At 37.6% G+C, this 15,519-nt stretch overlaps 1 pseudogene; it reads left to right on the plus strand.

Moving 5' to 3' along the window:
• Positions 1 to 391: 391 nt before the first annotated feature.
• On the plus strand, positions 392 to 13,045 carry LOC126715845 (ABC transporter G family member 1-like; annotated as a pseudogene).
• Positions 13,046 to 15,519: the final 2,474 nt, after the last annotated feature.

The raw sequence follows: 15,519 nt of genomic DNA on the forward strand, positions 1-15,519 counted from the left end.
GGACAAATTTGGAGATTTATGCCATTTTACCATTGATGCAAATACTATTACAATGAAATTAATGTAAAATTGTAAGGGAATGACCCAACATTCTTGAAAAAGGAGGCCCAAATATAAAATTGTAAATATATATTTATATATATTTATATTTATATATTTTTTTCCTTAAGACTAAGAGGGGGGGGGGGGGGGGGGGGGCGGGCTCCCTCGGGCCCCAATTAGTTCTGTCAAGTACTGATTTTATTGTAACTTGAAGTAAAGATTTCAGTTGTTGCAGAGAATTACACAATGTGTGCAACATGAATTACCGATATAATTAATTGAGCAATCAGCTGTCAACACTGCCTTTAAGTACTTGGCTCTCTTAGCAGTCCTGCCCATTCCAAATCCTTCTCTCACGCTCCCTGCCACTAAGCACTTGCTCATGAATACTGAGCTGTGAGCTCTCTTACTACTAGAAATCACACAAAACAGAAGTTGGCCATATATGGCATCGTTTCTTCAACCAAATACTAGAAATCTTGAATATAACAACAACTCCACAACTACTCTTGCTAGGTTGTTAGAAATGGAAATCATTAATCCAATGCAAAGCAATAACAGAGGTGGAAACGTTGTTAGAACAATGGTTCCGGAGGAGAATGGTGTTTTCTTGACATGGGAGGATTTGTGGGTGACGGTTACAAATGGAAAGGAAGGTAGTAAATCAATACTTGAGGGTGTGACTGGTTATGCACAACCAGGCGAGCTCTTAGCCATAATGGGCCCTTCAGGTTGTGGCAAGTCTACCCTCCTTGATGCATTAGCAGGTATATATGTCATATTTTTCACTTTACTATAAAATTATTTACACCTTCAGACTATTTTCACGTCTTATCTAGTGATAAGGCAGACAAGATATTAGTCAAAAAGAAAAGGTGTAGAGAGGGATGAAGGACTGGAAACAGTCATATATGTGTGTGTGTTTGTGTGTCCAAAACTCTTCGGGCCTCTCTATCTCTTTAGAGATAGAGAGAGAGAGAGAGAGAGAGAGAGAGAGAGAAATTTTGAGTTAGGATCAAGTTTTACTTGGAGTAACTCCAAGTAATATTAAACTCTCTAATAACTTTTATCAGATTAATATTTTAAAATTTTCACTATTGAAATATATATATATATATTCTCTATGTTCTAGAAATGTTCGCCAAATTTTGTACCAATTGGATGTGATATACTATTCAATCTAAAACCTCATCATTTTCTAATAATTTAAAAATATAAAAATTTAGAATTAAATATATTTCTTGGTAGACAAGACAACAAGTAAAACAACATTACTTCCATGACAAGTAATAAAGCTCACTATAAGGCTTAAATGTTCAAATCCAACTCCTTTTCCTACATAAATGCCTCTAAAAACAGGACCGGACCATCGCCTCGTGATCAAAGACAAGCCTTTTAAGCCCACTCTCTACAAATCATATTGTGAGGGATCTTTTTTGTACGAGCCTAACGTCATTCTTGGGCCGCTAAATAATCGTGTCCCTACAATTGGCGCCGTCTGTGGGGAGGCTTGCGCGTTGGCATAGGTGGCGTTCGAGTCAACTCTCTAGCAAGTAGAGATTCGCGGGTTTTCCCCCGTCTCCAACGACATGCAGTTCTTATTCCGACATAAACTTGTGCAGGGGCTTATGTCCTGTAGCGCCAACGGCACGGGCAGCTCTAGGGGCTTCCGACCCCAAGTCAGCTCTCCCCGTCATGGTCAAGGGGCTGACCTGCAAAAAAGCAAATAAGTACAAAAAAGTACTCAAAAAAGTTTTGGACAGAACCAAGGCCTTGCATGGTCCTCAGACTCAAGCCTATGGGGAAACCAAGCACCAAAAAAAAAAAAAAAAAGTTTTGGACAGGACCAAGGCCTTGCATGGTCCTCGAACTCAAGCCTATAGGGAAACCAAGTACTTAAAAAAAAAAGTTTTGGACAGAACCAAGGCCTTGCATGGTCCTCGGACTCAAGCCTATGGGGAAACCAAGTACTCAAAAAAGTTTTGGACAGAACCAAGGCCTTGCATGGTCCTCGGACTCAAGCCTATGGGGAAACCAAGTACTCCAAAAAGTTTTGGACAGAACCAAGGCCTTGCATGGTCCTCGGACTCAAGCCTATGGGGAAACCAAGTACTCCAAAGAGTTTTGGACAGAACCAAGGCCTTGCATGGTCCTCGGACTCAAGGCTCTGGGGAAACCAACTACTTACAAAGAGAATACAAGTTTTGGACAGAACCAAGGCCTTGCATGGTCCTCAGACTCAAGCCTATGGGGAAACCAAGTACTCAAAAAAGTTTTGGACAGAACCAAGGCCTTGCATGGTCCTCGGACTCAAGCCTATGGGGAAACCAAGTACTCAAAAAAGTTTTGGACAGAACCAAGGCCTTGCATGGTCCTCGGACTCAAGCCTATGGGGAAACTAAGTACTCAAAAAAGTTTTGGACAGAACCAAGGTCTTGCATGGTCCTCGGACTCAAGCCTATGGGGAAACCAAGTACTCCAAAAAGTTTTGGACAGAACCAAGGCCTTGCATGGTTCTCGGACTCAAGCCTATGGGGAAACCAAGTACTCCAAAGAGTTTTGGACAGAACCAAGGTCTTGCATGGTCCTCGGACTCAAGCCTGTGGGGAAACCAACTACTTACAAAGAGAATACAAGTTTTGGACAGAACCAAGGCCTTGCATGGTCCTCGGACTCAAGCCTCTAGGGAAACCAACTACTTACAAAGAGAATACAAGTTTTGGACAGAACCAAGGCCTTGCATGGTCCTTGGACCCAAGCCTCTGGGGAAACCAACTACTTAAAAGGAAAAGCTACGTTACGTGGACCTCAAAATCTCCCCGAGGAAAACTCTCCATTAACAATTGGGTTAATTCCTGAACTACATGGATTCTCTAGTTTGCCCTCGGATCCTCAACACCAAAAGGACCAGTACGGAATGGAGCAACATGTTTCCAAAAGCATAATCGAAGTCATTCAATGCTCGGTCACCCCCTCGGATGAATTATTTAGAATTTATCGTTCTCGGACAATATTTTCGCACTTATTACAGAACGTTCAACCGTTATCTCGGTTAGTTTCCTAAGTTTAACTTACTATGAATTGTTATTATTATGCCTGGTAGTGTCGGTAAATTAGAATTAGTTGGATTGTGTTTCAAGGGTTTTTGCTCTAAATATTGCTGAGGAGAAACACACACATGGAGCACACCCATTCACAAAGTGGTGTTGCCAAAAGAACAATGTTCAAAACAAGTAAATAAATTTCCATTTTTACTAAAACAAAGAAATAGTACAGCGTACAATGAAAAGCTGGAATCAGCTTATGTCAAAGCTCACTACATAACCAAAAAGAAAGATACAAGAGAATAAGATAAAGCCGAGGAAGTGGCACAGAGGAGAGGTTGGCTACTGCTCCAAGACCTTGTTCTTCCTCAATGCTTTTACATGCCCATAACTCAGGCAGCAAAAGAAACCCAACTTGAGCCTCACACCGCTGAAGGAAAGGTGCAGGGAGCCGGAAGTTGAGGAGCCTTCACCAAAAATTTGCCTGCGACAGGGCAGAGGCGATGATGGCGGAGAATCTTTCTTCTGACACACCAAAATTCTGGCATGAACAGAACCTGCTTCGGATTTTGACTAAAAGAGAGAGAAACACCCTTTCCCCCCTGTCGAAGCGGAATATTCTCTTCAAGTTATGCTTACTTTGCCCGTACCTCACTATTCTGAGTCTCAGGAGGACACGGCGCCTCTGTGGCGGAGAGAGTTCTTTCTCCCCAACCTTCGCCTCAAACATGTTATGCTAAGGGAGAATAGCATTGGATATGAGAGTTGTGATTTGAGAGGAAACTGAAGGATTGGTACACAGGTGAAGCAACTTTCTCTCCTATTTATTTAAAAAGATAAGGTGGTAGCATTTAATTCACGCAGCGTCCCAAGGAACGCTACAGACAAAATGGCTCCGGCTCAATCTCCAACGCCACCTGCAACCATGGGATTAAAGAAGTCTCGGGAAGGTGCACCTCGAACACTGGGACGCCAAAAAGTACCGCGTGGCCAAAGACTACAGAAATACCTCTTAATTTGTGGGCCTAGTGAATTCGTGGCCCAGACCCGTTCTACATGGGGGCCCAAGGATTATGACCCACGCCGAGGAATAGCCGTTGCCGAGGACAACCTCCTGCTCGGCACCTCGTGAAATACCTGAGGAAAGGGAGAAACTGAACTCAAAAAGTTTTGGACAGAACCAAGGCCTTGCATGGTCCTCGGACTCAAGCCTATGGGGAAACCAAGTACTCAAAAAAGTTTTGGACAGAACTAAGGCCTTGCATGGTCCTCGGACTCAAGCCTATGGGGAAACCAAGTACTCAAAAAAGTTTTGGACAGAACCAAGGCCTTGCATAGTCCTCGGACTCAAGCCTATGGGGAAACCAAGTACTCCAAAGAGTTTTGGACAGAACCAAGGCCTTGCATGGTTCTCGGACTCAAGCCTATGGGGAAACCAAGTACTCCAAAAAGTTTTGGACAGAACCAAGGCCTTGCATGGTCCTCGGACTCAAGCCTCTGGGGAAACCAACTACTTACAAAGAGAATACAAGTTTTGGACAGAACCAAGGCCTTGCATGGTCCTCGGACTCAAGCCTCTGGGAAAACCAACTACTTACAAAGAGAATACAAGTTTTGGACAGAACCAAGGCCTTGCATGGTCCTCGGACTCAAGCCTATTGGGACGCCAACTACTCGGATGGGAAAAGTCCTCGGCTCAAATACTATAAAATGTTAAGGCCAATAAAAGTGTTAGGATGATGGCGAGACGCCCCACTATTCGGTAGCCTAAGGGGGCTGTTCATTTTTGCGGGTGATATGTCTTCGGATGATTACTTCCTATACCGCATAGAGCATCCAGTTCTAATCTCGGCATTGTTTTGGGTAAGTATCGTTATTCACAGGTAGGCATTGCTGTGTCAAACCACTCTATTAAAGTTATAATGATATCTTTTTGTTAGCAAGTATTTTGGCCTTAGTTATCATTGATTCAAATGCTATACTATTATGCCGAGCAACGTTTGCAAAGTTGTAAAAACATAGAGATAGAACATGCAAAGTAAAATAACAACAATTTTTATTAATATGAAAAATTATTACAACGTACAAAGAGGGGCTTAAACAAGCCTATACAAAAGGTGAATTGCCGAAGCAACGGTAACATCCGCAATATAGATAAGTAAACAGTCGGGTGTCTCTTAAACTCGTCTTCAAAGTCTCTCCAATCTTTGCCTCAGTATTGCTCATGTTGAGAGAAGGACCTGTCTTAAAAAAAAATGAAGGAGAAGGAAGAAGAAGATGAAGGAGAAGGAAGAAGAGGATAGAGGAGATGAATGAGGAAGATGGAGGAGATGAATGAGGAAGATGGAGGACATGAGTAAAAGAAGGAGGAGAAGAAGAGGGAAGAGATGAAAAGAAAGAGAAAGGAGCAAAAGAGGGAGAAGGAAAAGCACCAGGAGGGACCTGGTGGTGGAAAGAAGAAGAAAGAGAGGCAAAGAGAGGCGCCAGTGAACGAAGAGAAGAAGAAGCAGGGGCATTTAGTCCCTGCCCCAGTCCTGACTCCTAACACACTGGTGCCGTGTTAGATATGCTTGTGAGAGAGCGGGTGGTACTGATGATGTGCTTCCTCGGCTCAGTTACGCCGAAAATGTGACGTGATGAGTCCCTGCTTCGGATTTTGGCTAAAAGGAAGGCGAGACAAATCTTGAGTCTCCGCCATCCTTGCCCTGACCGAGCCATTTAGAGCTTCGCTAGAACATGGTGTTTCTGGGAGGGGAATGATTTTTTCATTGCTTATTACTACGGTGAGTGTATTTCAGGTTAAGGTATAACCGGAGAGTAAAAATAAATTCCGGAAGGAATCTAAGGGTTTCAAATTTTGGGGGGATTAAAGGGATTCATCTGTGGGAGAAACAACTCTTGTTTCTTCTCTTTATATAGGGGACGAAGAGGAGAGTACTTAATGCGTTCAGATCTCCAAGGAAAGCTGCAAACAAAAATACGTCCGTTTCATTCCCCCACGCCATCAAAAACCGTTGAATCTGGGAGGTCTCGTAAAGGGAAGATATTAAAGACGCGCTTCGAATAACCAAACGGCATAAACGCATCGTGCGCAAATTAAGGGGAACATCTTGTAGACCGGTACACTCCCTGGGCAGGTGAAGAGTCGCCGGCGTTAGTCAATAGTTGAATTAAATAAGCCATAATGAAGGCTCGGTATTACCAAAACCCCCCTCTCCAACCATGATGTTGGACAGCAGGGTTTTGAGGGGCTATTGTGGGGCCCAATAATCTATGGGTCAGGTCCACTTGCTCGTGGGGAGTCAAAAGGCCCAAGCCAAAGAAGGCTACGGCCCAAGCTCAGTAACATAAAGCCCAAATGGCCCGGAGATGTTGCCGAGGACAGTTCAGTCCTCGGTAGACCCAAAATTCCACCGAGAAGAGGGGCAAAAACGGTATAGAACCAGACTGGAAAGGAGACCTAAAATATCTCGGGAAAGCTGCCCTTATTACCCTTCCCAGATAAGATTCTGCATCCAGCAGAGCCGGATTCTTCGGCTTTATCAACCATCCCCAGTGATTATGGGATTAGACTGACGGGACAAATATCAGTCTTGGAAAGGTTGACCCTACACGTGGACGAAGGACAGCGAGCGTCAGCGAGTATAAAAGAGAAAGTAAGTAATCTGGATAAGGGGGCTGGAGACAATGGATAAAAAAGACCAGGGGCTCCTATTCTACCTCCAGGAGAAAAACTCCATGGGTGAAAACCCCTTAACAATGTATGCACACCACATAAAAAAGAGAAACCCACCGCCGGATAACCGGAGGAAGATCTTAATCGTCCTCGGACTAATTCCGAGGAGTCCAACCCCTCAGGATGTGACGCTATAAGGCTTAAATGTTCAAATCCAACTCCTTTTTCTACATAAATGCCTCTAAAAACAGGACCAGACCATCGCCCCGTGATCAAAGACAAGCCTTTTAAGCCCACTCTCTACAAATCATATTGTGAGGGATCTTTTTTGTATGAGCCTAACGTCATTCTTGGGCCGCTAAATAATCGTGTCCCTACAGTTTTAATTCCGTACCAAATTTAATTGTAATTTTGTTCAATCTTATATACCCTGTATTTTATGTGAGATTTCATTGTATGGGTTATGTGTAAGAGAAAGTGTGAAGACTCAAGACAAATTGAAGATCAAAGGAGTTTTCGCGGGTAGCTCACGAGAAACCTTCCCACAAAGTGAAGCCATGTGCTCAGCATATGACTAGGATGCGAAGAGTCATGATAGATGGTGACAATAGGTTTTCGAGAGTATTTCACAAGTAAGGCATTCCCACGAGATACCCGCGAAACATTCTATTTTATTATTTTGTCATATTTGATACACCATGTCTCTACCCACACTATATATACCCACATTACCCACATACTGAGAGGAGTGTTTTACAGAAAGAAAATCCTAGTCATAACCCTTGAGAGTTAGAAATGTCATACCCACAATCCTCTACAGAATCCATTATGGTTTTCCTCAACTCCTACCTCTCCATATTCAAATCCTTGAGAGGTTAATAACCCAAACACTTACCACACTCATCCTGAGTGTAAAGTGAGGTTTTGGTGTTACTGGGAAGCATTGGAAGAAGCCATTTGTTTGGTGGATGCAATCGGGCTGAATTGCGTGATCGAGAGAGCTAGAGAAGACAAGACTTCATCAAGTCAGTTGGTAGCAGGAGCTTGGAGGACTCAAGTACATGGAATAGATTAGGCTTAGAGGGTCTTTTACTATTCGTGTACTTCAATTCATTCTCTAGTGGATCAATTCACCGCTTGAAGGGTGGCGGAGAGGTTTTTCACCGAGTTCTTCGGTTTCCTCTTCGATAACACATTGGGATGTTATCTTGTGTTTACATTCTTCTTCCCTACTCTTTTAGCTTTCATTTTATTGTTGATATTTGATGAATATGGTTTAGAGTAGTTATATTGTTTGTTCACTCTCATTTACTCTATTCCACACTTAGTTTAAGTTAGAGTAAAATCAACCGAGACATAATCTTTAATTTGGGAGTCTAAATAGCTCTTATGTTTTCACACAAATTCGAACTTTCAAAAATGTTATACATTATTATTATTATTTTTTATTTACCTAGAAGAGTGCCTCTAAAATATTAAACTAATAGAATCCCAACTCAATAAAAAATTTAAATTATTTAACAAAAAAAAAAGTTGTAAATATGTCAAATCATATAATTTCCCTTAATAGTTCTTGCTAAATCGAAAGTGCACTTGGTTGAGCGAATGCTTGGTGAGAGTGAACTGTTTTGTTCTTCATCAGAATTTATCGGGTTTTCTTGACCTATTTGACATGGTTTCATGTGCCTAATATAGTCAATGGTATTTTCAACTGTTTTTTGAAAGGGTATAACGCCTAACTAGTATCCTTTCATGATGCATAATTATTTGAACCTCACGTACATTATCTATAATTAGATGACAAGTTCAGTCATTTCCAGCATCTTTCATTACTTTTCTGCATAACACACTTATAAGAAGTTCTTGAGTGTTTAGAATTGCTATTTGTGGATATTCAGACTTTGTTGTATCTCTGAGACAATTTGCTTGTAAACCATAGCAAATTCTTCAAGCGAGGGCAAATTTAGTCCTAATCAGAATGTTGATACGTGTCTCAAAGCCTTCAATTTCCCCTCCCCACTACCCTCACCAAACAAAGGGCTATGTCATTTTTTTTTTGGATTGACTAAAACATATAGTTGAACACTGTTGCAAGTTCCTCCTTCTAGCAACTGAGATTCTTGTCACTTATTTTATCATGGAAAATAAATTATAATGTCCATTATGCATGCGCACACAAGAGTAAAGCAGTTATATCATAAGTACATTATATATTTTTTAGAGACTTTCACTCCATTAGGCATGTGAGAACCAATAAGGAGTATTTTATGGCAGGGAGATCAGGTTTAAACACAAGGCAATCAGGGGAAATTCTTATCAATGGCCTTAAACAGAAACTGGGTTTTGGAACATCGGTAAGAGACAAATTGAAAGATAAACATATAATTCTTTTTCCTTTATTAATCAAAGAGAATTTATATCAATCCTAAAGGAATTAAATGTAGCAACTGTCACAAAATTCTTAACCATTAAAATATACTAATCAGTTTAAGTTTTAAATATATTTAGGCCTATGTAACACAAGATGATACTTTGATGACGACTTTAACTGTAAGAGAAGCCATGTATTACTCGGCTCAACTCCAATTGCCAGACTCCATGTCAAAGTCAGAGAAGAAGGAGATTGCAGACATAACAATAAAAGAAATGGGCTTAGAAGATGCCATGGACACAAGAATTGGTGGGTCGGGAGCCAAAGGCATTAGTAGTGGGCAAAAGAGAAGAGTAAGCATTTGCATAGAGATCCTGACACGCCCCAAGCTTCTTTTCCTTGACGAACCAACAAGTGGACTTGATAGTGCAGCATCATATTATGTCATGAGCAGAATTGCTAGCCTGCATAAAAGGGATGGAATTACAAGGACTATAATTGCATCCATCCATCAGCCCAGCAATGAGGTCTTCCAAGTCTTTCACAATCTTTGCCTTTTGTCATCTGGGAGAACAGTCTACTTTGGTCCTTCTTACACAGCAACTGAGGTAAGTTCTCTAATGCTTCTAATGTCTACGAAGAATAAAATGATATTAGAGACAAAATATTATTCTTTTTCAGAACTATTGACTTGTCCTATTATAATTGGAGCAACATTAATTTCACCCCGTCCACCCTTTTTATTATGCACCAATCATAATAGGCTATGTCAATAGTTAAGAAAAATATTGTGTCTCTAACCTTATTCATGAAGAATGTTAACATGGTGTTTGGAATATGTAACTAAACATACCTAGTTTCAATTCATTGCAGTTTTTCATTACAAATGGTTTTCCCTGCCCGACTCTCCAAAATCCATCTGATCACTTCCTTAAAACTATAAACAAAGATTTTGGAAAGGTAAGAGAACATAGGATTTTCCCATTGGAGAATATGTTTCGTGGTTCTTGTTTAATATTTTGTAAATTTAAATCTAAATATGTATTACGTATCATGTCCTTTAAAATTTTGTATTACTCCATACATTGTTAGACATCTCCATTATTATCATAGGCTCAAAACACTTTTTTCAACTTAGCCTTATGCAATTACTTACCCAAATCTTAAAAGCAAACTCCTTATAAATCTAACACTTTTTTTTTGTTTTTTTAAAAATGTAGGATCTTGAGCAAGGTTTAGATGGAGGGATTCCAACAGAGGAAGCAATTAATTCTCTTACAAGGTCATATAAATCTTCTGAAATTTACCAACAAGTTCAAAGACAAGTATCGGAAATATGTAAACGGGTAATGAAATTCAGACAATTAGTCTTATAATTTATTTACATAAATCTTTCCAAAATTAATGACAGAAACTTACATTGGTTTCAGGACTATGGAGCATTAGAGAAGAAGAGAAACCATGCTGGGTTTGTTATTCAATGTCTTGTTCTTACAAGAAGGTCTTCTGTGAACATGTACCGTGATATAGGCTATTACTGGTTACGCCTAGCTATTTATGTTGCATTAGCTATAGGCCTAGCCACAGTATTTTATGATGTTGGCTCTAGTTATGGATCAATCAAGGTATGAGAGAGAGATTGAATATTCCTTATACTTATTCTAAAAAGCTAGAAAATAAGAAGCAATATTAATCATTGTAATGTTTTTTTGTACTTTCTCTTTTTTTTAGGTGAGAGGTTCACTGATCATGTTTATAACTTCATTCTTAACTTTCATGACCATTGGTGGATTCCCTTCTTTCTTGGAGGACATGAAGGTTTGTTTTGCTTGTCATTTATGTATTGATCCTCTTTTTCTTTTTTTGGGAAGCAAGTATTAATCTATTTTTATGCACATAGATTTTACTTACCTCTTTTAACCTGCATTCGGACTAGTCTTTTTTTTTTTTTTTTCTTTTAATGTCTAAAATTAATTCAATCCTTTAACTTTTAACTTTATACAATTCAGTCATTTCGTTAATGTGCCTTAGGTGATATTTTATTTATTGATAGGGTGATATGCCATTAAGTATCTCAAATGATGTAGTTTTAAAATATACAAATATATATATATATATATATAATTTCTTACATTAAAAAATAGAAAATTTTCATTTCTTTTCAAATTGAGGCAAGAAGAAAAAAATACAAAAAAAAAAAAAAAAAAAATTATAGTCCAAAATAAAAGGACCAATGTGAAACGGATTAAGAAGTTGAGGATTTTTTTTTTAAAAAAAAAAAATCACTTTTTTTCAAATCTAGAAGTGCTAGTTGAAATATATGGTTAAGATTAGAAATTAAAATTCACATTTTTCAGCTTTTCATTTTTTTCGCTTTTTCTTTTTTTAACTTTTATATCACGCATCAATATGGTTATTGCACAGTGCAATTATTACACCAGATTCAAATCCCTTCCATCTATGGACCAATCTTTCACCAACATATCACCCATTTGTAATTGGGGACCAACTCATTCACCAAGTTCTTCACCATTTTCTCAACACAACTCGCACACTCATTTTTGTAAATTTTCTCCAAAACGAATCCCAGTGATCTACTTTATGTTTTACATTAAATAGAACAAATCTAAGCATGTACATCAAATATTACGACATTTTAAAATTTTAAAGGACATGGCACTTGGTATAGTGTCTGATTAAGAAAATAGAATCTTATCCGTAAAATGGACTCTCTACATTTTAAGTGAATAGAAAATGTTTGATTTTATAGTTGAGGAGGACATTAGAACTAATTTCATACTTTAGGGGAGGGAAAGTGCAATTAGCTCAATTTTATGGTGATCACTCATCTGGTGTCACTACAGATTCCCTTCTAACTACTTGGTTTTAACCAAAATTGACAATTTATTGATGTCATACTCAAATATATTCCATCTTTTTTTTTCTCCCATTTATCCAGGTATTTGATCGAGAAAGATTAAATGGACATTATGGCACTAGTGCATTCATCATAAGCAACTCATTTTCTGCTGTTCCATACCTGTTATTGATTTCACTGATTCCCGGGGCAATAGCTTATTACCCTACAGGACTTCAAAAAGGAGCTGAACACTTTCTATTCTTTGCTTCCATATTATTTGCTTGCATGATGTTAGTTGAGAGCCCAATGATGATTGTTGCAATCATAGTACCTAATCTTTTAATGGGTATAATAACTGGTGCTGGAATTCAAGGACTCATGATGTTAGGTGGTGGAATCTTTTGATACCCAAATGATCTTCTCAAACCATTTTGGAGATACCCATTATACTACATAGGTTTCCACAAGTATGCATACCAAGGATTGTTCAAGAACGAGTTTGAAAAGCTAACATTTCCTGTAGATGAAGCTGCAGGACCAACCAACATTAGTGGTAAAGAAATTTTGAGATATAAATTGCAAATGGAAATGGGTTACTCTAAGTGGGTTGATCTTGCCATATTGCTAGGAATGGTTGTTTTCTATAGACTTCTGTTCTTGGGTTTCATCAAGACTATGGAAAAGATAAAGCCTGTTGTTACAACTTTCATGTCAGCTCCTCCTAAACAAACAACACAAGTCATGGTGAATCCCTCTTCTACACCTTTACATGGAGAGACTCTAGCAGAACATTGATGTTATTGGTTGTATTTTAGAAAATAGTGATGGGTAAAGGACGAGTAACTTTTACTATGTTTATTAATTAAAGGAAGGGAACTACTGGTTTTTTTTTTTTTTTTTTTCAATTGAAGTATTTGAAACGAATCATGGAAGTGAAAGTCTGCTGGTATGTGATTACAGTGCGTTTTGATATTTGATTCAATAAGCTCAGTGACTTGTAAGATTTGCTTAATTTTTATTGAACACCCTCCATACATACCGTGTATAAAATGTGAACACTTAATATCCACATTTTTCAAGAATATTCATATTTTAGACATTTATATAGAGTGTGGAAGTTTATAACGTAAAACAATCATGATACTAGATAAAGTTGCTACAAGTAAAAATAACAAATCAGTACTAAACCATGAGACTTTTATTTTTCAATAAGAATTAAAACCTCCTTTTAAAAAAAAAAAAAAAAAAAAAAAAAGCTTGCAACGGCCTTATGATGTTTATTAAATTTTCAATTTTGCCTAATAAGTTGTAGCCTGCATGTGCCATGCAGGGATGTCAAAAAATAATAAACAATGGAAAACAATCTTCTTCATATTAAATGTATCTATTTTATCGTTTCGATTAAATATTATAAATTTAAAAATGCACCCAATATTACATTATTTTAAATTTTAAATATATATCATGACAATCTGATACAAATTTACAATGAAAAGGAAGTTAGAAATAGCTTTATTATGAACTTTTCAAATCGATAACATTGGAGGCTACAGCTCCATGAATGAAATGGGATACTTCCTCCAACGAAACATTTCAAACATCAAAACTACATGCCATTGATAGATCCATTATCAGACCTAGAAACTAAAGTAAAACAGTAACTATGATTTCGTGAAAGCAACAAATGAAGCTCCCCCACTACATGCCATTGATAGATCTATTTCGAACACATGGCATACTCCAAAAATTGATGGGGAAGTGGTTCATTTAAGTCAAAGCAATTTTTTGGAGCAAAGTGCTTGAGTGTTGAGACTCACTTGCAACTACATCCCCATCCATTAGTGCTACAATATACATATATAAAAAATAAAAATTTACATCATATTAATTATAACATATTTTTAAAAAATAACTATGAATCAAATAAAATACAATAGTAGTACCTTGTTTAATTATTCCTCAATCCTTCATTGACATTTCTTCATCTCTTCTCCTCTTTGATATTGGGAAAGGGAAAGAAATTAAGTTTGATATTGGTAAAGTAAAAGAAAATTGATAGTAAAATATTAGTAAAATAAGATTTGGTGGAAAATAAAAAGTGAAAGTAAGTGAAATGTGTCAAGAGGGCAATTTAACATGGGACCCATGTTAACATTTGCCAAAACTATAAAGTAGCTAGAACACTAAAAGTGGGACAAAATATTTTTAGCGAAAATATCATTTTAGTCCCTACATTTTTGAACTATATTCAATTATGTCCATATATTTTGATAACAATCAATTTAGTACATGTTATTTTCAACTTGTTATCAATTGGGTCCTTACTACCTACTGTTAACTCACTAATAGAAAATGTCTACATGACAAACAATGTACACAATTGGCATACTTAATGTTGACATGGATAATAAAATAATATTAATAATTATTTAATTTCTATTTGAGAAAACCTCGTTAGCAATTTTAAGAATAAATTTAAATAAATAAAAAAACTACATGAGAAAAATAAAACAAAAAATTTGAATGATGAGTAGCTTTCTTGCATCTTCTTGTCGGCTAAACACAACAAACCCATAAGCACAAACTTAAATGCAACCCAAAAAATTCAACATAACCAAATTCTATTTCAACTTTCAAGCAGTGGATCCTTCGGACCAACACTAATTCTCGATCTTCTTAGACCAACCAAATATAAAAGCAAATTTTTTTTTTTTGAGAAAGAATATAAAAAAAAAAAAAATTGAATGGTCATAAAACCACAAAGATTTTCTACACAATGTCGTATTTGCAAATTCAATCTCTTTCTTCTAAAGGTTCTATCACTCTCTTTCCCGCAGTCTCACTATCTCATCGCAAGAAAGCCACTAGCAGTCATCATTCAAATTTTTTGTTTATGACCAAAAGCAAACATAAAACAAAAAACAAAAAAACAAAAAAATGAGATACCCCTTCACAACAACCAGTAGTCTTCTCCTCTACCAAAGACGTGGTCCACATCCACCATGTCATTGTCACGAAACCTTGTGGCTTGGGATGGAGCCGCCAGGCTCTACTTCTTTGACTATAACAAACACTACCTCCATCAATCTCTTCAGATCTACTATAGATGGGCTGGATTTACTGTCTGAATTTTTCTTTCCCTCATTTTCTTGAATTAGAATTTGGTTATAGTGAATTTTTTGGGTTTAGTTTAAGTTTGTGTTTGTGGATTTGTTGTTTTCATTTGACAATTAAATAATTTTTATTATTATTTTATTATCCATGTCAGCACCAATTTTCCATCTTATACTGCAGAAGTACCTAATTATTTACTCAAATGCAAAACTTTCCGATATGAGATGCTTTGAAATTTGCTACGCTGTCAAAAATGTGGGCATGCGGAAAATATTTGCTTTTTAACACTTAAGCTCATAAAGTTGTTGGGTTATTCCTAAGCCTCCAAGCTTGGTTCATGAGCATAGCCAAATTAGCATGTCTGATTGATTTAATGCCTAAACCCCCAGCCTCTTTCAAAAAAAATAAACCC

Source organism: Quercus robur, chromosome 2 (assembly GCF_932294415.1).
Source record: "Quercus robur chromosome 2, dhQueRobu3.1, whole genome shotgun sequence".
Lineage (NCBI taxonomy): Eukaryota > Viridiplantae > Streptophyta > Magnoliopsida > Fagales > Fagaceae > Quercus > Quercus robur.